The sequence below is a fragment of the Mycteria americana genome, chromosome 4 (assembly GCF_035582795.1).
Source record: "Mycteria americana isolate JAX WOST 10 ecotype Jacksonville Zoo and Gardens chromosome 4, USCA_MyAme_1.0, whole genome shotgun sequence".
Lineage (NCBI taxonomy): Eukaryota > Metazoa > Chordata > Aves > Ciconiiformes > Ciconiidae > Mycteria > Mycteria americana.
In genome coordinates this window covers 3,821,886-3,843,789 of record NC_134368.1, presented here as the reverse complement: position 1 = coordinate 3,843,789, position 21,904 = coordinate 3,821,886, and the positions used below count along the sequence as shown (strand labels likewise).

Here is a 21,904-nt window from a genome sequence, read left to right as displayed (position 1 = left end):
GCTGAAGCCAACGCAGCAGATGCAAAGCCAATAACTCCTTTTGCTCCTTCATTGACGAGGTGGACGGGGAAACCCAGGAATGGGCTTTCTACAAGACTGCCCTTCTGCTTCCTGTCCAGTTGGCCTACTGACCTCACCCCATCACCTTCTGAATAAGCCGTAGAGAGTTTAGGGTGAAAAATGAAACAAGAAGTTGAGGAGAAAGTAGGGGATGGGCCAGAGAGGGAAAATTTCCATAACTGCATAATAACAGCTGATTACATAAGGGCATCTTGCGTCATCTGTGGCTGGCATCTCCGGAGAAGTAATTACATCTGCACCACACATCTAAAGAAAATATTATCATGTTAGCTTCCAAATCCTATAATTAGCTCTCGCAAGATATGTGCCAGGGACTTTATCATTTCGTATACATTGGCTATAGAGCTAGACACAGATATAAGGATTTTTTTTTATTTGCCAGCTAGGAAAATATTTGGAGTTTAGTGTGGCAGCTGACCCGAGTCCCCGTGGAAAGGGTGTCTCTGAGGTTTTGAAGCGGTGTGTGAAGAGTGAAATATTTTCGCGGTCTCCCTCAGTGCCTGCCGGGCTGGCGGGGATCTGGTGGGAGGGCAGGAACGGCAAAGTCAGGGCTTGGCTTTCCCTCCTCCTTCAGATGCTCTTTAATTTCTACGCTGGTGCTGCGAACCTTGGGAAGCCATTTTCCCCTTGCTAAATAAATGACCTGATTCGCAGGGAGGTGTTGCTCTCACAGATTTCTGGGCTCTCTGCTCCGTCGTATTAAACAAACCCCTTTGCTCGCCCAGCTTTGGACTTTGAACACTTCTCCCTTCCCACCAGATCCTCTGCAAAAGGAAAATAATGCTCTGAAATGGATGCAGAGGTTGCAAGTGACTTGGTTTGATGGTGGCCTTTTCATGCGCTCTGTCTTGCCTGGGGAGCTCCGCGCTCCGAGGGCAGCTGCCCTTTCACGGGGTCTGGCAGCAAGCTTTGGGGCAGGGATGGAGGAGGATGAATGAGGCGCAGATTTGGTTTCCTTCTCTCTTTCTGTTTGCTCATAGATGGCCCGAGAGCACTGGAAAGTGCTGGAGGGTCTGCTGCAATGCGACGGTGAGGAGATATACCCAGATGTCCCCCAGAGAAGCTCCTCCAGCACCATGGCGTGTATCTCTACCCTGACATCATCTTTCAGGGCTCTGACGGACCAGCATCGCTCAGGCAAGCATGGACACCATTTCCTTACCTCCCCCTCACCCCATCCCATGCACCGCTAACACCACCTTTACCAGGTGTGTTTTGCCCGGGGACATCTCATCTGAAAGGCTTCCTAGCTCAGACAAGCAGTGCCTTGGACCCATCAAGCTGGTGCACTGCTGGAAAGCAGGGCTGTGCTCGGCCAGGAGCGTGGGAGGAAGCACCGACATCCCAAGGACGTGATGAGAAAATGTTTCTGGTTGTGTTGTGGGTGTGAGAGTGCGTGTGTGCAGCTTGGATTGACTGTCCTTAGATGGAAAAAACGTCCTCTCTATCCTGGACTCATAGAGGGGTGTCAAATCCTTCCCGTTTGCATTTTTTCACCTAGAAGGTACAGAGAACTGGAGGACGGAGCAAAAGGGAGACTACAAAGCTCAACAGAGCTGTAATTAGGGCCAGATCTAATGAAACCCTGCGAGCTGCCCTGTGATGACTAAATAAACAACCCAGCGGACACGAGGGGAGACCTGCCCAGAAGGAAGACCATTTTGCTCCTGTTTACAATCACTCTCAGGGACTGCAGGACCTCTGGTGTCAGTGATCAGAAATGGTCTTTCCAGGGAAGGAAAACCCATACAGACCCAAGTCAGACAGCATCAAAAAAATCCATGATGTCCCTATCTCTGCTGACCTGTCTCCAGCCCAAACCTTCTTGCAATGCCTTGGTGTCCTCTTGTGCTTTTCCTACAGCACCCCACGACTGATGCAAAACCTTTCTCCACTGCCCCTATCAGCCAGAAGATGACCATCACCCGTCAAAATCTGATAGGCAATGGCCCTGTCCTTACTGGAAAATTTTCCTCCCTCCCATTACAGGCTTTCGTGCCTTTTATTGCTGTCGCATTCACCTAAGCTTTGCAAAGCCGCTTATGGACTGATGGTGTTTGGGGTGCAACCCCATAACGTGGCGTTGTATTGTGTTTTGTGCCTGCACCTTCAGGGAGAAAAACCTGCTCACGTTACCCTGCTGCCCTAACCCTGCTTACGTCTGGTTTCCACTTTGCTTGCTGCCAAAGTAGCCTTTGCTTACAACTGCGAGAAAAGGCTTCAAATGGTTTTATGAGGGCAGGGGCAAATTAAGCATGTAGATAACCTGCTAAGCAAACAGTCCTTGAGACGCTCCACCTCGGGACTGCCCACACTGCTTCTGCTACCAAGATGAAAGTGGCTTTGGGCTCCCAGGGTACTGCTTCCACCCCAGCACTCCTGGAGGACCATTAAAACAACCCTCTTCTTCAGAAATTATTTTCCCCTCAGTATTGGTGTCACGGGGAGCAGGTGGGGAATGATATCCCAATTGCAAAGCAATGGGCATGTCTTTCTGAGTGGAAAGGAGAGAAAGGTGGAGAAGGATGGTGTAGGAGCGGGGAGAAAGGAAAAGCAATTTTGTAAATGATTTGCAGAGGAGAAAACAAGCTCCTGGATGTTTTCAAAGGGATGCAGCAATTCTCAGTTCAGCCTCTAGAGAGGACGAGGAGGTATGGCCAAGGACTTGGACCCAGCTGCTCTGGTCTAAGATGACCATACCCATTCAGTCCCTTGCTCACCATCAACCAGGAGAGGAGAGCAGATCCACCAGCTCAGGTTAACACCTACCAAGGCCAGATCCTGTCTCCCAGTGGTGGCCAAAAGCCTAAGGCAAAGCAGAAAGAGCAGGGCAAGCATATCTAATATTTCTGCTCCAGCCTCCACTGTTTCCATATCTCCCATTAGCCACCATTTTTCCAGGCTGAAGAGTTCCAGCCTGCTCCTCTTGCAGAAGCCATGCCAGACCCTGCCATGTTCCTCCTAACCCATTCCCATCCCATTCCCATCACAGCTGACTCCCAACCCACCCTGTCCTCCCCCATGCACGTTCCTGCACCTCTCCTGGTGAAACAGTCTTCTGTCCCACACGCAAAGCTGATTTTCTTTCTTAACCACCTCTTGGACCTCAGGCTCCTTTCGGTTGCTGATAACCAGTTAGTGCCAGATCAGTGGGAACCAGCCATGAGAGCCAGGAGGAGATGGTCACCACGTTCACTTTGGGCTTGTGCTGAAGTAGGAAGGTCTCAGCCAGGCACTGCAAAGCTCCTCATAGCCAGGATCAAGTCCCAAATGCCTCTGCTGCTGCTCCTGCCTCCACACTAGGCAGCCAGACACCTTCTCCAAACTCAGTGATGCCTTTGCACCCATACGTGTCCTTTGGAAGGAGCTTGAACACTGGATTTCCATTTACAGCATGGCTCCCCTCCCTCATCTCTAGCCCAAACCCAATGAGCATCTCTGGAGGAGATGCAAATCCATGAGACGCAGATGCTCAGGTCAAGCTTATCTGCTCTCCCCGTCCTATCCACATCTCTCGGAGCAGCAAGGTGTGTAATTGTTCACGTCCCGTGCACAGCTCACCCCCTCTCTTGGTCCCCAAGCTTCAGACACATTTTAGGAGAGACCTTTAACCTCTGTCTAGCTGGTGTTTCCACCATGTGTGAAGCCAAGCGTGCTCTGGGCACTGACATGCTTCAGGAGCACGGGGAGTATGTTGGGGAGCCAGGCAGAGCTCGCAAGCAAGAGGAGCTTCAGCCTGTTTTGCAGCGGGGCTGTTGGGGCGAGTGCATCCTAAAGCAGACCCCAGCCTCTCTCAAGGTCACGCCAATGACAAGGCTACCTGAAGGTGAATGCAAAGAGCAAATGACCTCTAGATGGTGACTTGAGACCCCTTATTCTTCCATTATGAGAATTATATATAGACCTTCTTCTCAGTCATTTCTTTCCCAGGCTGGAGATTTCTAGCCTAGGTAGTTGTTCTCCATAAAACCCCACTCCCTACCCATTCCATTTCTCTGTATCCTTTGCAATCCTGTTGTATCTTTTATGGGGTGTTGTGACCAGAAGTCTTGAAAGAGTAAAGCAAGGCCAGGGAGGAGCTCCTAGATACTGGTTTTAAGCAGATGGTTTCTGTTAGGTGGGGATGAAAATCACCCCGTAGCAGTGCTGGCTCTGGAGCTGGCAAAGGATGCGGTTGGACTCTGCACTCCTGGCTGCTCTCCGCTCCACAAAGTCACACCAAGACACCTCTCGTGCCACACGTGGGGACATCCATCTCTGTGCGCAGAAGCCATCCCTCCCTCTGGCCTCTTCATCCTCACTTAGAGAGATCCTGACCGTAACCCTGCCTTGCATTTCTTCACAGGCTGTATTTGGTGCGTTTAGGGTTTTTTTCTGTCCTGGTCCAAGCTTTACAGGTAACAAATGACTTGAGCAAGAGGTTGCTTGACTTGTGGTTGTGGGGTTGGGAGGGAGACGTGGAGAACTGAAGGAGGTGACCTTCAGTTCCTGGCCCGTGTCCACGTAGCTGAGAACTCATCCTCTCCCCCCCTTTCCTCGCTGAGCATGGACCACACACCACCCCTCCAGAGCATCCCTTTTCCCTAGTCCCAGCACGTTTGCATACATTGCTCAGCTCAGCATGGCCACCTTGCAGTAAGCAAATAGCCAATACACCCTAGATCAGGCCAAGGATCTCCCACTGAACAGGGAGAAGACCTTGGTGACCAAGCCTCACACCTCTACCCCAGCTCCCACCGCCATGCTTTGTGCTGTCCATCCAACCCTAATCAGCCCAGCAACTATCGCAGAATCACAGAATCACAGAATCATAGAGGTTGGAAAAGACCTTTAAGATCATCGAGTCCAACCGTAAACCTAACACTGCCAAGCCCACCACTACACCATGTCCCTAAGCACCTCATCCAAACATCCTTTAAATACCTCCAGGGATGGGGACTCCACCACTTCCCTGGGCAGCCTGTTCCAATGCTTGACAACCCTTTCAGTGAAGTAAAATTTCCTAATATCCAGTCTAAACCTCCCCTGGCGCAACTTGAGGCCATTTCCTCTTGTCCTATCACTTGTTACCTGGGAGAAGAGACCGACCCCCACCTCTCTACACCCTCCTTTCAGGCAGTTGTAGAGAGCGATGAGGTCTCCCCTCAGCCTAACTATGGCCTAAAGCCAGGCAAAGGCTCCCGGTGCTTTGTGCTGGTACGGGGCGAAGACGTGCGAAGGGAGAAGGCGGCTGCCTGGGGTTGAACCACCACCTGGTCTCACCACTCCTCTATTTTTTTCTCAGCCCTACCTCAAGCTCAGGGCAGCAGGATGCCTCAGCTGTGCATGTAAAATGGGAAGCACTTGTGAAACAAGCTCCAGAGGAGCTTGGCACATGTTACGAGCTTGCACTTCATATATTTGGGGCAGAATTCATCCCGGCACAGCATCCTTATTAATTTGTCTGGGCTGCAAGCAATCCCACGCCGTTTGTCTCACCTGCGCTGCTGACAGGGACTGCCGCGGGATCTGCCTGTACAAATACCAGAAGTATTTTCAGCGTTTTCCCTCTGTAGGTTTTTAAATGAATCCGTGCTGACAAATTGCTCAGACATCCCCGGGAGGCTTTACAAGAGCGTCGGTGGCTTTGGGGCAGTGCTTCAGACAGCTCGCAGTTGGGAGCAGGACCGCAGCCCCAGCCAAATGACACACAGATGTCGATCTCTGTCTTCTTTTCAGCGTGGAAAGGAGGAACACTCCAAAACCATGAGGAGACAGGTAAAGGAAGAAATCAGGAAGAAAAGGAAGAAACCCCTTTCTCATGCAGCGGTAGCTGGCCTGGGGAGCTCCCTGCCATGGGATGCAGTTGATGCTCTGTGGGTACCTGGGTTCAAAGGGAAACTTGACAAGTTCATGGACCAGAAATCCATCATGAGCCAGTGCAAAATGCACAGTAGTCAAATTTGGGAGTGTATGGAGGGGATATAAAGCAGGCTGTCCAGCTGACCCTTTTCTATCTATCCTTGCCCATTGTTTGCATTGATTTTCCCTGCTGTTCATCCCTAAAACACTAAGTGCCATGTCCCAGGAAGGCAGCAGGTTGGAGAAAGATCTGGGAGAACTCAAATGATCATAATCCAGATGTCTTGTGTGCATGATACTAAAAAAAAAAAAACACACAAAAAACCCACAAAACACCATAGTGTTTTGCTAAAGAAAAATCAACCAGGAAATTTTCTAAACTGAGGATAGATTATCTGGTACGAAGGTGGCTAAATTTATATCACTTGCCTGGCTTAATCGCTTACACACTGAAAATACAGAGTGAATTTTTCAGTAGGACCATCCTGCATGCAGTCTCCACAAAAACCACATTTCACTGTTGAGGAAACCTTCTCTTTCTTGTTTCAGTCCAGGGCAGCCAGGGCTGGGTACGAGCAGGACAGCAAGGAGGGGACATAGCTCTGGAGAGGAGAGCGGCAGGCTGGGCAGATGTGGGAGCAAGATAGGACAAGAAACTTGTCTGCAGCAGGAAGGAGGAATGGTGGGGAAGGGGAGATGGTGGCTACCATTTCGGGCATGCTGTGGGAAGGAGGAGCATCCCTGGGAAAAGGCAGTTTGGTCTCTGAGGAGGAGCTAAGGACCCGATTCCCCTGGTAAGGACAGGTGCAACACAGTGTGGTGGATCATGGGCCACCCAAACCATGGCTGCCCTGGGGAAAGCACAAGGAGTGGCTTGGCTTAGAGGCAACGCTGTCCTGGAGCCCCGCTGGAAGCTGGACAAGTCCCGTGATGCCATGCCAGCAGGTGGATCAGCTGGAGGAGTCAGCAGGCTGTGCTGACTACCAGAGAGGGGATGCCAAGAAAGGCAGGACCTGGTGGCTCACCAGCACACCAACCCAGGAGTGACACCAGACAGGGCAGCGCAGGTGGCACAGGTACCCTGAGCTTCAGAGGAGGACACAGCCACATGAACATGGCTACACTATGCCGTGATGCCAAGTGGCCCCTAGTCCCAAGAGGAGTGAAAGCTCTGGAGAAGCTCTCCATGACTTGGTGAGGGGCTTTTTAACTCAATGCAGGTGGATTCCTAGTAGGGAAATACTCTGGTGCAGACCTCTGACAGACAGACCTCTGAGCACTTGAAGAAGAGCTCGGACAAAACATCTGCGCACGGCTTCTTGCCTCATCTCCACGGCTCCTAACAGCCTCTTCCTGCTCACCTTGATCCTGCCTCTTTCATCCTTTCTTCCCAGTCACCCTGACCCTGCATCTTTCATCCTTTCTTCCCAGTCACCCTGACCCTGCATCCTTCATCTCCTCATCCTAGGAGGCACCACCTGTGAGGCTGGCACCTGTTTGCCTTGGGAAGGGTCGTCTTTGCCTGCTTCTAGTCTGGCACTATCTCTGAAGAACCATTATTTGTAGTGTCAGCATTGCATTGGTGATGGCTGTTGAGCTATGCCTTTGACTTCACTCCCCGTCTGAGGTGGCTACCACAAGCAAGGCACTGCTGAGCTGCTGGCTGTGGGAGGAGGGAGAGGGCTTATACACCCCCAAATGTCAGTGGTCTTAAAAATACCAGGCTTTTCCCGCTCGCATTGACTCACCCGTCACAGACCGCAAATTCCTGAGACATGTCATGGGCTGTGGGGAAATCGCCTTTCTCTGCACTGCTCCAAACAGACCATGCGTTTGTCTCCAGAGTGACCCTTGGTCATCCTCTGAGGAACAGCCCTGTCCTCACAAGCATGCAGGGAGAGGTGGGAGACGGTGCTAAGAGGGACCGGGTGAGATGTGTCAGCATCCCAGCGGAGGTGGGCTTGAAAGGAGGGTGGGCTGAGCACCCTCGCTCTCTTCTCCTTCTCTAGGGATTTGCTTGGGTCCCGTTATCTTTTTGGGGTTCAGCCCTATACCTGCAGGTGCCCTCCTCCACTGCAAGAAGACACCCAGCAGAAAATAGGACCTTGTGTGTATCCATTCCCATCAAACTGGATTTCAGTTGTCTCTGGTTTGAAATCCACCCCCTCCTCCAGCTCGAAATCCTCCCCCATCTCATCCCAAGTGCCAGCACTTTAACCCCACATGGGAATGGCTTGAAGGTCCCTTCTCAAAAAGCCTCATTTAATGGTTCCAGCTAAAGAGCAGAAATGCAGGAAAGACACAACCCCAGTTATTTTGGAGATGTGGGGACCAGGAGTCTGTCCAGCGGCCTCTGGCCATCCAGCTGGGATCACAGCCAGGGGCAACGCAGCCTCCAAAAGCCAACAGGAGACCCCAGGAGCCCACACAGCCACGGGGTCCTGTTGGCCAGAGAAGTGGTGGCTGCAGGAGATGGGGTAGAGGAGCGGGTCCATGTTGTGTTTAATGGTCTTTAAGCCAGATGCAAATAGCTTGGTGAGCTTTGGTGTCAGCCGTCTCCCTTCTCCCTGCAGGAGCCCATCCTGTCCTGCTCAACCCTTCCCACCAAGAGATGTCCCCTCTCCAGCACCCAGATCCTCATGGTCCTAACCCAATCTGCCCAAAGCTCTGCAGATTGATCACTGGAGCTGTCTCCCACCACAAGAAAGGTGCAGAAGGATGTGCTCGCATCTCCTGTCCTGCTAGGTCCCGCTGGTGTAGAGACACCCAACCCACAGCTGCAGCTGGGGTTAAAGGAAGGGTTGTCATTGATATTTTGGGAGCTGCTTCCTTCCCCTCCCCGCCTCCAGAATAGCTTTTTGTCTTTGGGTTTATTTTATTTCTTTTATTAAAAAGGTTCGACCCTGACGTGTTTTGAATGGATTCAAACGCGGCATTGAATGCCTCTTGGGATGTGGCTTTTTTGGGTAAGAGAGGGAGGAGGGAAATTCATTGTGTCCAACCTTGCAAACCTTTGGAGAGGAAAGGCATCGCCTTCTCCTACTGCTGTTGCTCTCTGCCTCGATCTGTTTCTCTCTGACGAGTCCCGTGTCCTCACCCAACTCCTCCCTTGGATCAAACGAGCCAGCCACCCCCACGCATGCCACTCATCCTTCGCAGAGCTGTTCAGTGACAGCAAAACTCCTCCGCAGTGGTAAAAATGGCTTATCCACCTCTTGGCCAGCCCGTACCCGCTGGGTCTGATGCAGTCTGGTTGTGAGCTGCCAGGGGTCTTCACCCCTCTGCTGCAGCAAATACAAGTCATCACAAAGTCCCAGCGTGCTCCTTGTGCTGCCGAGACCTCACGGATGGGTCCAACTGCTTCTTGCGTGTTTGGAGACTCAACCAACAGCTAAATAGTGCAAAACCCAGGATCTCCCTTAGTATCCACCGCTGCCTGCTTTCTACCTCTGCCAAGGGCTCAGAAAGCATCACGTTACAGAGGGTAACGGGAATCACAGAATCACAGAATCACAGAATCACAGAATCGTACAGGTTGGAAAAGACCTTTAAGATCATCGAGTCCAACCGTAAACCTAACACTGCCAAGCCCACCACTACACCATGTCCCTAAGCACCTCATCCAAACGTCCTTTAAATACCTCCAGGGATGGGGACTCCACCACTTCCCTGGGCAGCCCGTTCCAATGAAGGGCTGCGGGTTTGCGGGTGATGCCGACCTGCAAACCTGGCTACAGCATCTGCTGCGACCGTGACGCTTGGCCCTGGGACCCCCTATGGACCCCCTATGTGATTTCAGAGGAGGCCAAGTGACCCACACAGATGGGGAGGTGACGGCGCTCTGCAGCCGGGGTCGCTGGCAGTGGCTGACGGCATTACATGTGGTTGAGGCCTGTTTATGATGTTTATGCAGCCAGTGGATGCCCAGCTAATAATTTGACCCTCTTAAGATAAAGAATAAAAGGTCTGGCTAACAATCTGGCCTTTTGGCAGTGCTGGCAGAGAGTCAAAGGGTCTTGGAGACCCCAGTTCCATTTGGGCTGTCTTTTCTCCACCCAAAATACAGAAGAACCAACACTGGCTACCAGGACAAGAGCTTGTTGGTATTCTGGCTCAAGCAAGCTACGGCATTTACTCTGCAGTTCAGTTTGCAATGAATGAATCCCTTTGCCAAGCACTGGCCGTATCAGATCTCTCCTGGAGGTTCTCGGGCAACGGGGAGGAAGCGACTTTTGATTTGATTTTACAAAATGAAGAGCAGTGAAATAACTGAGCTGCAGCAGTGTTCCCTGTCCCCAAGCTGGAGATCAGAAAATTGCTGATAACAACAGAGAAAAGGCAGAAACACTGGATAATTTCTCTTCTGGCTTTGGCAAAAGCAGGCTGATGTTCTTGTATTGCACAGGGGCAATGAAGTGCTTTCTAGTCCATTAGTAACCTAGGAAGACACTAAATGGCACGGCCTAGGGGTAAACATTTTTAAACAGCGGGCTCAGGTTAATCTGCTCCCGAGAGTCCCCTAGAAGCAGGGTGAGGAGTGGTGTGGCCCGCTGCTCATCCTCTCTGAGAAGACCTGGGCTTTCTCTCTGATCCCAGAAGACTGGAAAGATAATAATTGCTGGAAAGATAATAATTGCTGGAAAGATAATAATTGCAGGGCAATATTCAGGAAAAGGGGAAAGAAGAAGAGCTGGAGTGATGCGGCTTAGCCCGGCAGAAAGCGATGCAGGGCTGGAGGGATGGAGCGTGGGAAGCTGTCAATATAAATAGATGGCTCATGCAAAATAGGACTTTGCAGATTCGTGCAACTTCGTTTGGGGCAGGCTGTATTAGGTGGCCCAAGCAGCTTCACAGATGGAAATATGCTCATGTGAGGTGCTTTGGTTTGGAGTGACATGGTTATTCTGGTTAAAAAATGAGTATGAGTTATCGTTAAAGTGTATGATGGAGAGTGGTGAAGTGATGGATCTTGACTGGATGCCAAGGGGCTGGGACAGGGATGTGTCTAGCCAAGCTCCATGGAGGTCCTCCCAGTCTCCATCCTCCCTGTGCAGCTGGTGCTTCGAGAAAAAAGGACGAGGAAGAGGAAAAACTCACCGATCATTCCTCATATCTCCCCTGCCACAAAGCTTTTCAGAGATACCTCACGCCCGAGGTTGCCTTTGGACCCCTCAAATGGTTTGGTGCCATCAGAGGGCACTCACTCTCCATGACACTGCCTGGTCCCTCCTCACCCAGCCTAATGGTGTTTTGTCCTCCGTGAATTTTTGGCAGTGAATTTTTGCAAGGGAGTGATGTCCTCTGAGAAACGCTACTTCGTTTCCTTTATCTTTAACACAATATTTGAGTGATCTCCAGTTGCATTTTGAGGAAGAGCGAAGAGTTGCATCCACTCGTCACTTCATGCCGTAAACAGGTACTTTAATCCATTTTAGGCTCGATAGTAGCTAGTCTGAATATGTTTGAAGTTTTGGTGCCTCTCAGGCACTCTGGGAATTAAAAATCACTGTAGTAGGCTATGGTTCCCCTCTTGTAACTCCTCTGCATCTCTACAAGTCACAGGGACACCTGTAAGAGGTGGACCCTGGAGCAGAAGCCATCTCACTGCTGCAATTCCCACCTCTTAGGTGGGCCAGGCTGGCCACTGCCGACCCCCAGGAGGCAGAATCCCCCCAGGTAATTCATGCCAATTACTGCAATCAGCTAATTAGCAAACAGGGTCGATTCAAATGAAGTTACGGTGTCAACGGCTATTATGCAAGCTTGCCTGTGCTGGAGTAAAGCCATACCAGGAGGGTCTTCCAGAGCTGTTGGAGCCAAAAAGCCCTCTGGGATGGGAAATGGGAAGAGTTAGAGGGGATGCAGTGGGTAGCAGTGAAGCTAAGGGGGGAAAAAACCCATCGCTGAGACAAATTAAGGAGGAAAGGTGTTGAAAACTAAAGCGATCCAGGTAATTGCTTGCAAATAGGAAGGGGGTGGCAGAGAGGGATGATGCCCACCAGCCAGCCAGGTCGGGGATGAGTGGGGAGAAGTCAGGGAAATATCCGGGAATGTAGGGAACCCCCCCAAAGGAGGGGAGCAGGGGGGTTTCTCCCCTCCCTGGCAGTGCCAGGGTCAAACAGCCTGGGAAGATCTCTCTCCTCCCCAGCCACAGGCATGGTGCAGGAGGTAACGCTCAGCCACATCCTCGACCCGCACCAGAACCAGCTCTGCAATTAGAAATGATTGCCACTTTTGGAAGCGAATTGCCAGCCTGGGCTTGCTTGGGATGTACCAATGTCCCGACAGGAGTTCGAGCCAGGCTTGTTCCGTTTCTGCCTGCAAGCACCTTCTTTGGGAAATGCAAACCTGAAGCGGGATGGGGCTACCAGGGTGGGATGGGGCTACCAGGTACATGGGGCTACCAGGGTGGGATGCGGGGCTCCAGGGCCAGCTCCAACCTGGAGCCAGAGGCCGGCGTAAAGCCTGTAGAGGCATTGGCTAATCCTCCCCTAAGCCTGCTGTGATGGATTTAAAGGGTGTTTGTGTCGCTCGCCCCCGGGATCGAGATCCGTAGAGGATAAGTGTCTGAAGGAAATGAAGGGATTCTCCTTCCCGCGGCGGGGCATGAAACGGAGACATGGCCCCTGCTGGGGGGTGCCGGGGTGCTGGCGTTACCTCCCGCACGTCCTCCCTCGGAGGAAGGGGATGCCTGCTGTCCCCTTGTGCTGGACTTTTGGGTGGGGAGTTTTGCTGCCTGGCTCTGGAGCTGGCAGAGGCTCTGGTTTTATCATGGCAGTTGGCCCAGCGAAGCGTTATCTGGCAGCCCAAATCTCTGCCTATCTCTAAAGCCCTGGAGGGGTGAAAAATTGCTTTTCAACCCCACGTCATGGGTGAAGCAAAAGGATTTCACCCAGGTCCTGTCCTGGCCAAAGCTGGAGCTGGGGCTATAACCCCTGGGCTGTCCTACCCATCCTCGACTTCTCTGCTCATTCACATGGTGGGAACCAGCGCAGGTAAAGCCTTTAACACACTTCTGCTTCTTTGAGGGCTAAGGAGGAGGGGAAAAGACATCAACGGATTGATGGGAAAGTTCATTAAAGAAGGAACAATTAAGTTTTCCAGCTTCGAGGAGTAACCTCCGGGTGGTGGATGCATCCACATAACCCGATGCCGAGATAGCTGCGCAGGCTATGCGGGCAATTCGTGGCACGGGGAGACTGCTCAGGGATAGCTCGGGTGACTTGTAGGACTTGTTTTTAAAACAAACACATCCCTTTTATCACCTGAAACCCCACACCCCCAACAGGGGAAACTTATTTAACCAAGAAACACCACCAGTAATCTCCTCTGGAGCTTGAGGCTTTGCTCGTGCCTTGGCTGAGGCACCTCTTCCCGCAGCCACGTACCCACCTCCCACGATGCTGGGCACAACCCAGCCCTGCTTGGAGCCGCGGTGGGTCCCCTGCTGCCGGCCGGGCTGGCCGGTACTACTCACCCAGAGGGAAATAATCCCTCCTCTCTTTTCCTGCTATCAGGAACGCACCACACCTGGTGCCCCTCAGGGAGTGTTTGCAGTCCCGGCGGGTGCCTGGGCTGGATTGTTTGCCCAGGGATTTTTTTTTTTTTAATATTATTATTAAAAGCTAATTTGGGCCCCTGAGAGCACGGAGGGGAAGACAAAGCCCTTGGCTGGCACTGAGGAATGTCAACAGGCTGTGGGTTGGTTTGGCCAGTCCCGGCAGTGTGAGCCGCAGATCACAGGTGAGGTGAGTTTGTTTGAGCTCTGCTGGAAAACAGGCTGGCCGGCGGGGGATTGCCCCAAACATGTGCAGGTCGCGCATTCGCTGCTTTAGCCACAAGATCAGGTTTTAAAATATCTCACCATAGTCCCCAGTTTAGTTCCCACTCAGTACAATCCCTTACCATTTGCTGCTCTGGGCTTGGGGGGCTGCAATACAGAGGGAAACGGAGATCTGCAGGGTTAAGGAACATGCCAGGGGCCACACGAAATGCCAGTAGCAGAGCACAAAACGGAGAACAAACTCTCCACTCGGGACTCAAGACTGCTAAAACCACTCCTAGCTGTTGGGGACATCCTGATCCCCAAAGAGATCAACCCCTGGGGTCTGCAAATGCAACTGCAACTGCATCCCGGCTTGGAAAACCACCGGGAGGGAAGAAGAGTGCAGCAGCCGGGAGGAAGAGTGCAGCAGCCCGCGGATCAGAGGAAGGAGGAGAGCAAACTCCTGCTGCGCAATGGCTGGCTGGGGACCAGCTCAGCAGCAGTGATTTATTATTTGCATTACAGGAGGAGCTGGAAGCCGTGGAGAACATCAGGGTCTCCCTGAGACTGGCACGAAAGCCATGCTTTATGGGCTGTATTCAGCTTGCTCCTGGAGACGGGTATTTATGTCCTTGCTGAGCTGAAACTGGGTGGAGCTGTGGTCTCTCCTAGAGGCCTTTTGAGAAATGTATTTATTTGAGGAGGGAGAAATACGAGCCCGGAACAGGTCCTGGTCTTTCCCAGAGGCCCCCCTGCCCTGGGCAGGGAGAGCGGGACCGTGGTGCCTGGGGGAGGAGAGCCCTGGGAGCTGGGGAGCCATCCTGTGCAGCAGGGGACGTGGGGCTGCAGCTCTGCCCATCTCAGCCCAGCATCCCTGATGGTTTTTGGGATGTTTTCATCCTCTCCTTTCTGTCCTGGCCTCTGTGAGCTGCCCTGAGAAGCCATTACAGGGACAGCTCTCCCTGGCTTTCCACTCCACTGCTGGGAGCAATCACCCTGGGTGGACAACAGCAGGGCAAGATGCATGTTCTGGCTGAAACCAACACCAGCATGTCCCTGTCCCCTGTCCCGTCTCCCTTTCAATTCCTTGCATCGCTGGAGGCAGAAGGCCCTGCTGCAGGGAAATGTCTGAGGTGGGATGCCCGGTCCTCCCATCCCCAACATCTCAGGTGGGATGTGTTGGCTGTAACTCCAAGTGCTTGTGAAGGGCAGAGCTGAGGATGTAATGAAGGCACGGTCCACAGGGAGTGGAATGAGCTTGTACTAGATCAAGTGATATAATTAGAAAGCAGGGACAAGGAGATGAGCTCCTGTGCCCGAAAGCTGGTCTGATTTTTCCAGCTCCAGCAGCTGGGCTAATAAAAGCTCTGACCTCCCCTTGCGCATCATCTCCGGCGCGAGTCTGCAGGGCACCGCGATGGGCGTGAGCTCGGATCAATGGATTAATGGAGCTCCCATCCTTGAATGTTTCCAGGGATGGGGCATCTACAACCCCTCTGGGCAACATCCACTGCCATCGCTTCGGCCGCTCGGCCGCCTCTGGGCCCTCCTACCCTGGGCACGCCAAGGGTGGGCAGTGACCATCCTCCCCAAAACCACGCAGCTGGGGATGCTCGCCCAGTTGACTTTGCCCACCAGTTTCACGCCCAGGGAGCCTCTCTTCGTGCTTTGGTTCAGGCGAGAACCCCGAAGTGGTCCCAGAATGACAACCCTCTTGCAAAATCCTCAGGTCATACTCTCTGGTGATGGTGGGGAGGGGGTGGTGGACTTCTATGGGAACATCTCCACCAGATCCCAACTCCACAAGCCAAGGCTTCCCCATGGAAAGAGGAACAGGACAAGATCTCCGTTCATCTGCAAACCCACCTTGTCTCCCTGGCAGCACTTGCAGAGCCCATCAGGGCCGTGCCGTGCTCGGCGCTGTACAGAAGTACGCTTACTCCCCTAATAACCCCCCAAAACTTGCAAACTGGCCTCACCGCAAGGATTTAGCAGGATTTAGCGCCAGGGAAACAGGAGAACCCCGGCCATCTGGAGAGTGCAGACTATGCCCAGACAGGCTGGGGCGGGCAATATTCCTGCTGGATTTATCGGACATAGCCGCCTGGTTTGGGAGGAAGAGCTCCAGTGTGCCCTGCTGCTTGGCCTCAGGGCTGGAGGGAGGGAAACGTGGAGAACCACTGAGCCATACGGGGCCTACAACAAAGTATCTTGAAAACCTGAGGTATAGAGAAGAAAGGTCCTATAGGTATACAGGAGAGGCTCATCAACGCAGGATGGAACCCAACCAAGTGCACGGGGCTTGCTCTCACCTCCCCTGCAAAATAAACACCCCTGTCCCGTCCTCCTTCCCTGGTTGTCCCTGGCAGACACAGATCCGGCAGGCGTTGCTCCACTCGTGGAGCTTCCAGACGGGGAACCAGTTCCCCCCGGGATTCACGAGGTGCTGGACACATGGTCAGAAATTGCTTATCCCAGTTTTTTTTCCTGGCTTGGATCATTATTATTATTATTACTGGTGCTGGGCTTCCAGAGAAAAACACGTCTTTGGGCCACATACCAAGGGATTTGGTTAATTCGTTATCCGCAGACGCACATATATTTATTTAAAAGCGCCTCTTGTTATGCTACTTGGCAACTTCTGAGCCCGTGTATTTCTCCAGCTGATAAATATTTGTGAGGTTGTTTGTGTGAAGAGCAGCATGTGTTAATAATATGATCATCTTTCTTCTGAGCTTCCTACAAAGAGAACAGGCTCCATTACATCTGTCTAAACCCGGAGCATCTCGCTGGCCCACGATCAGGATCCGGCCCCAAAAGAAGGGGAGGGTCGCTTGTCTCCATCCTGGTGTGAGGATGAGGCGTGTGAGTTTATTTTGCATCAATCAGTGCTGCAGTTCAGACTCCGACAGCAACCACTGGGACCAGTTGAGGACCGAAAGGCTGGAGGTGGCTGTCGCATGGGCGGTGGGAGCGGGGACAATGTCAGAGGATGCTAAAGGGCACATGCAGGGGCTCCGAGAGCAACGGAAAAATTAATGGAGCAAAAAGGAAAGCTCAGATCATTGAATAAATCCCCGAGCCACCAACTGCTGGAGACCAGGAGAGTTCCTCTGATGTCTCAGCTAGCCCAGGCTGCTGTAGGTGCAGCCATCCTGGATCCTTCTGCGCACAAGAGCTGCCCGTGGTCTCCATGCTCCAGTGAGGCTCCAGCTGCTGGAGTCACGTTATCCCACAACCCCTCTGCTTTCATCCAGAGGAAAACCCCAAACATTTCCAGCCCTTTTGACCACCCCAAAACTCAATGCATGCACGTAAGAAGGAAGGTGCCAGCCACGGCAGTGGTCAACGGGGAGGAGGGGAAGGCAGAGACCTGGCTACCAGGTCTCGTCTTGGGTCAAACTCCAGCAAGGCTCAGACAAAACCTGGCCTTCTAGCTCAGGAACCAGATAAAACCAGTAGGATCCACATATTAATTGCAAAACCTATTTTGCAAGGGGGAAAACTCAGGTTTTCCCGAGTTTAGGAGAGCTGGGAGCCTGATTTCAAGCCCTGCAGCAGCTCCACTGAGATGAAGCCGGAGCTTCTGCAGCTCTTCCACCAGGTCAAGGGGACTTTCAGCTCCCTCTGCCAGGAGAGCTCTTGGCTCCAGCCAACCTTGGATTATAAGGCATAAGCCATCTCCCTCTTTCCTGATGGCTGCTTTGACGCTTGTGTTTGCTTTACTTGCTGTTTAAGGAGCTGTGTGGGCCTTCTTGCCCCCCAGGAAGGTGAACCTCCTCCTGGCTGCGCTCTTGCTGCCTGCTCCCCTCCTGCTCTGGGACCACCACTGTGAGGGTCCCAGAAGAGATGTCCTTCTTACCCACCGCCCCACCAAGACATGTTCCTATGGGAACAGTGGGAAAAAGCAAAAGTCCAGCCCCTGGCTTCCAAAAAATGGGGGGTGTCATGTTTTGGGGCCAGTGCCCCTGGCCTTTTCCCCCCACAGCGGTGCCTGGGGCTCTGGGGCGACGGGAGAGCTGAGTTTCGGGTGCACGTTGCTCCCTGCCAGGACCCACCCGGCTTGTTGCAGGGTCTCAAAGCGCCCGGACCACCACCACCTCCAGGATGGAGCACCACAGCCTACCTGTGGCTCCTGGTGCCACCATGTCCTGCAAGGAAAGGAGTCCCAGGCCGGGGAAAGCCCAACCAAAGGAGGAATGCAGTGACCCAACATGGGGTATAAAGGTTTTACCCATGGAGGAGAAGCCGGAGGGGCTCGGGGGGTCCCTGCCCGCTCCCCCCAGCCCACGGGGCAGGGACGTCTGGGCTCCTGGACCTATGCCTCCATTTCACTTTCAGATCCCTCAAATAATAACCGTGTTTGCCAGCTCCTGTGACAAGAATGACTAATGGGGAAAGATCCTCCGCGAAGGGAAACAAGAAATCTCCTCGTTTCACCCTTTGTTTGCCGGATTTCTCTGACAGCCCTGGGCACAGCTGGGCTTTCCTTGGTGTGCTCAGTTTCCCTGCACGAGAAAGCAGATTTTAAGCCCTACAACAGCTCCAGCAACACCCTCTTAACTCTTAAGCTTCCCCGTCAGGACATGACTCCCTGCAGAAACTTTTTGCAGCCCGGTTTATCCAGATTCCTGCTCCAGACTGAGTTATCATCCAGCGAGTGCTTCTGCTGATGCAACATGGTTTTCACTGTGCATTTGGAAACCACCCTCCCCATCTGCCTTTTTTTTGCAAGGCAGGAGACCGTCTTTCCTCCTCCGGAGAGGGACGGGTGCGCGAGAGACGCCCTCATTGTGCCCCACGACAGGGTGATGCCCCTGCAATGGATGCTGCCGCGGGTGCCCGGGGCTGATGCTGCAGCCCCCGTGGAGGCTGGGGCTCTCCCAGTCCCACCTCTGGTAGGACGAGCCGCTCCTGTCTCCCAAATATCTAGGCTCCTGCAAACAGATGTTGGACTTTCAGATGCTTTTCTACCTCCTCCTTTTGGATCTGGGGGCTGGGGGTTTGTCCCTTAGGACATCAGCCCGGTGACCCAGCAAAGAAGAGCTCAAGGAGGAGGGAGTCATCCCTGTATGGAGCCCATGCGGCCACGCACGCCGCTGCACCGCTTTTTAAATGCCCACCCCTGCAGCAGGGAGCCAATGGGGGAAATTTCAGCCCCTTCACAAATTCCTCCTCTGCCCCGTTGTCATCGCAAGGCCAACACTCAGGACAACATGCCCGGTTCCCATGCGGGATCCCGGACGCCACAGACAGGGAATCCCACCGCTCTGGCATTTCCACGCCTGTTTTCAGACCATTCGCCTCCCAGCCTTTGCAGAAAATAAATTCCCCAGTCAGGCTGAACTCGGATGACAGCATCACATGCTATATATAGCCACGGCAGATCGCCGCTCGAACCAGGGCCACACATAAACAAACCGCACGGCGCTCGGTTCCCCGCGCGGAGAGAGGACAGGCGAACGAACCGCAGATGACGGACGAGCCTCCCGCCCCTGGCTGCTCGAGACTGGGGGTGCTTTGAGATCCTGCCCCTTCTTTTAAGGCCAGCATCTCCCTCGAGGGCTCAGCTGCTGGCATAATCCGCTGCCCAAGAGGGTTTGCAGATGAAGGATGGGCTGGAGGGTGTTGAAAGCAGAACACAGTAGAGCTAAGGGAGTTGCCAAAGGTTATCCCGCAGGGCAAGTAGCATCCCCTGGCTTGAATTACACCCGCTGACTCCCAGCTTGAATTAAAGAAGATGTTGCCATCACCCCTCTTGCGTACCACGATGTGGGGCAGAAAAAATGCCAGCACGGACCTGCGACAGCATCTGCCCACCCCTCCTGCCTCTGCTCCACATCTCCCTGCAGCCCTCCTGCTTGCATCTGCCTGCTCCTCTCCCTGCCCGACCCTCTGCCGCGGTGCACGGGGCTGCACGGGGCTGCACGGGGCTGCACGGGGCTGCACGGGGTCCGGAGCAGAGGGAAGAAGGTGTCGATGTGCAGTGGGGACCCACACCTGGCTCAGCTGGCAGGCCTTGCCCTCCTTCCCCAGCTCTCCACTCGCGCGGGGAAGAGGCAGGGGATGCTCAGCGGGATGCTCAGGAGGCTGCGGAGCATCCAGCAGCCCAACGCTCTCCTCCGGAGCAGAGGGACCAGCCGGCCTGGGGGGCCGCTCGCAGCCACAGGTTCCCAGGCTCTCGCCTTGGCTCTGAGGAGTGGATGGGGGTGGCAGAGGGGGTCCCTGCCCTCCCCTCCGGGCACACCCGCATCCCCGGATAGGGCTCTCTGCTGCAGTGCAGCAGCTCCAGCCCGGCTCTCTCCCGGGGAGCTGGCAGAGGGGATGCCTGCCTTCATCTTTCCTTCATCATGACACCCTCTCCGGCTGTTCCAAACCCAGCTGCTGGGCCAGCGAGCAGGATGAGCCACCGGGAAGAGCGGCAACTTGCTCCTCTCCTGCATGGGGATGGAGCCCGTGGGCCTGGGCACCCCGGGGAGCAGAGAGCGGGGCGGGGGGGGGGTGGGTTTGCACCCACAGCCCTGCCAGCGTGCAGCCGTGGCTTGGGGGTTGCAACGGGTGGGGGGAACACTCGATGCCCGTGTCCTCGCAAAGCCGGGGAGGCATCGGTGCCTCCTTGGGTGAAGTCCCAAGCGGGGAGCCCCGTGTAGTGACGTCCCCCCCAGCGTCCTCCCTTCCTCCCCGCCGCTGCTGGGCGAGGGCCACCCAGCACCGAGGCAGATGACATAATTCCCAGCAACTGCACGTTAATCACTCGGCTGCCAGCAACCTCCTTTGCTTGAATCCAACCCCCATCCCCAGCCACCGCTCCCCTCCCTGACATCACTGCAAAAGAAATAAAGAAATAAATAAAAGAAGCTGAGGAAGGGGATGGGGAATAACCTGATCCTGCTGGGCACTGGCAAACAGGTCTGCCCCCCCCCACCCCAGCCCCTCCCCGCCTTGCACTCTATTTTTGGGTGCTGTCATATCCAAACGGCCCCGCGGGGCCAAATCCAGGCAGCTGCGACTTTAGGCACAAACAAGCTTCCCTCCCCTCCATCACACCAGAAATCAGCGCTGGCAGCCCATCCTCCCCCCCCCCCCCCCCCAAGTCCCCAAAATCTTCCCCTCCCCCCCCAAATTACAGCTGGGTGGGTGGTTCAGACAAGCGAAGCTCCAGCATCAGGTCCCCCCCCCCCCACCTTGTTCTCTGTGCACCCCACATCTCTCCCACCCTCCAGCCCCCCCCCCCCGCCTTGTCACCCCTCATCCCGTCCCACGTCGCGTGTCCTCCCCTCCCAGTACCGCTTCCCAGTTCCTCCCAGTTCCTCCCCAGCCCGAGCCTTACTGTTGGCGGGGATGCTCGGGGCTCTGCTGGTCCCCGGCGCGGTGGGCAGCGATGGGCAGCGGGCGGGCAGGGAGCGGGCAGGGAATCAAGCGGCGCTGGCTGCGCAGCCGGGTGGCCGCTCCCGTCCGAGGGGTCTCATCTCATTTTGTCATATGTCACCGACACACACACACGCACACACACGCGCACACACGCACACACACACACGGACACACTCGCAGCCACGTTTCCCCCCCCTTCTTGCGGCAAACGGCGGCCACCCCCGACCCCACCCCCTGTCAAAGCAGCAGCCTAACAGCGAGGAAGGGAAGGATGGAGGGAGGATCTGCTCGCCTTCTCTTTAACTCTTCCCTCGCCACCCCCCCCCCCCCAGGACAGGGCTCCACCGGGTCAGGCCATGTCCCCGGCTGGGGATGGTGGGATGCTGCATGGACCCCCCACCCCCCCCACCCCAGCACCTTCCCCCACAGGGCTCTGGGACAGGGGACATTTGGGGTCTGGTGGTGCCTTGGCTCCGTCCCCCGCAGCCTCGTCGTGTCTCATCGCTCTCCGTGCCCCGAAAACAAGAGCCCCCTCAATACAGCTCAGCCCCAACATCGCCCCACGCAGTGGGTCAAGGGAGGTGTGGGGTGTCTCGGGGCCACGGCTGGCGTTTGGGAGGCACGGGCAGCCCCACGGTGTGGCTGGGGGTGGGAGCCATGTCTGTCTGCCTGTGTCCACCCTGAGACCACGTAAAACCCATTTGGCCCTTGGGTCCCCCCCCCCGCCCCCCCCCACCATTTCCAGGAGCAGAGCCCAGCCTGGACCCCTGGGGTCCTCCCGCAGGGTTGGGATGGGGAAATAAAGTCAATGTGGGAGATGAAAGCTTCTTTTCCCACCCCACGGAG

General features: G+C 54.4%; 1 protein-coding gene across 2 annotated transcripts in view; it reads right to left on the bottom strand.

Moving 5' to 3' along the window:
* LZTS3 (leucine zipper tumor suppressor family member 3) overlaps positions 1-21,217 on the bottom strand; it is a 53,105-nt gene extending 31,888 nt beyond the window's left edge. For both annotated transcript variants that reach the window (XM_075499489.1, XM_075499490.1), the window contains exon 1: positions 21,018-21,217. The gene's annotated coding sequence lies outside the window, so the exon portion shown is untranslated. The remainder of the gene's footprint in view (positions 1-21,017) is intronic.
* Between the last annotated feature and the right edge of the window lie 687 nt (positions 21,218-21,904).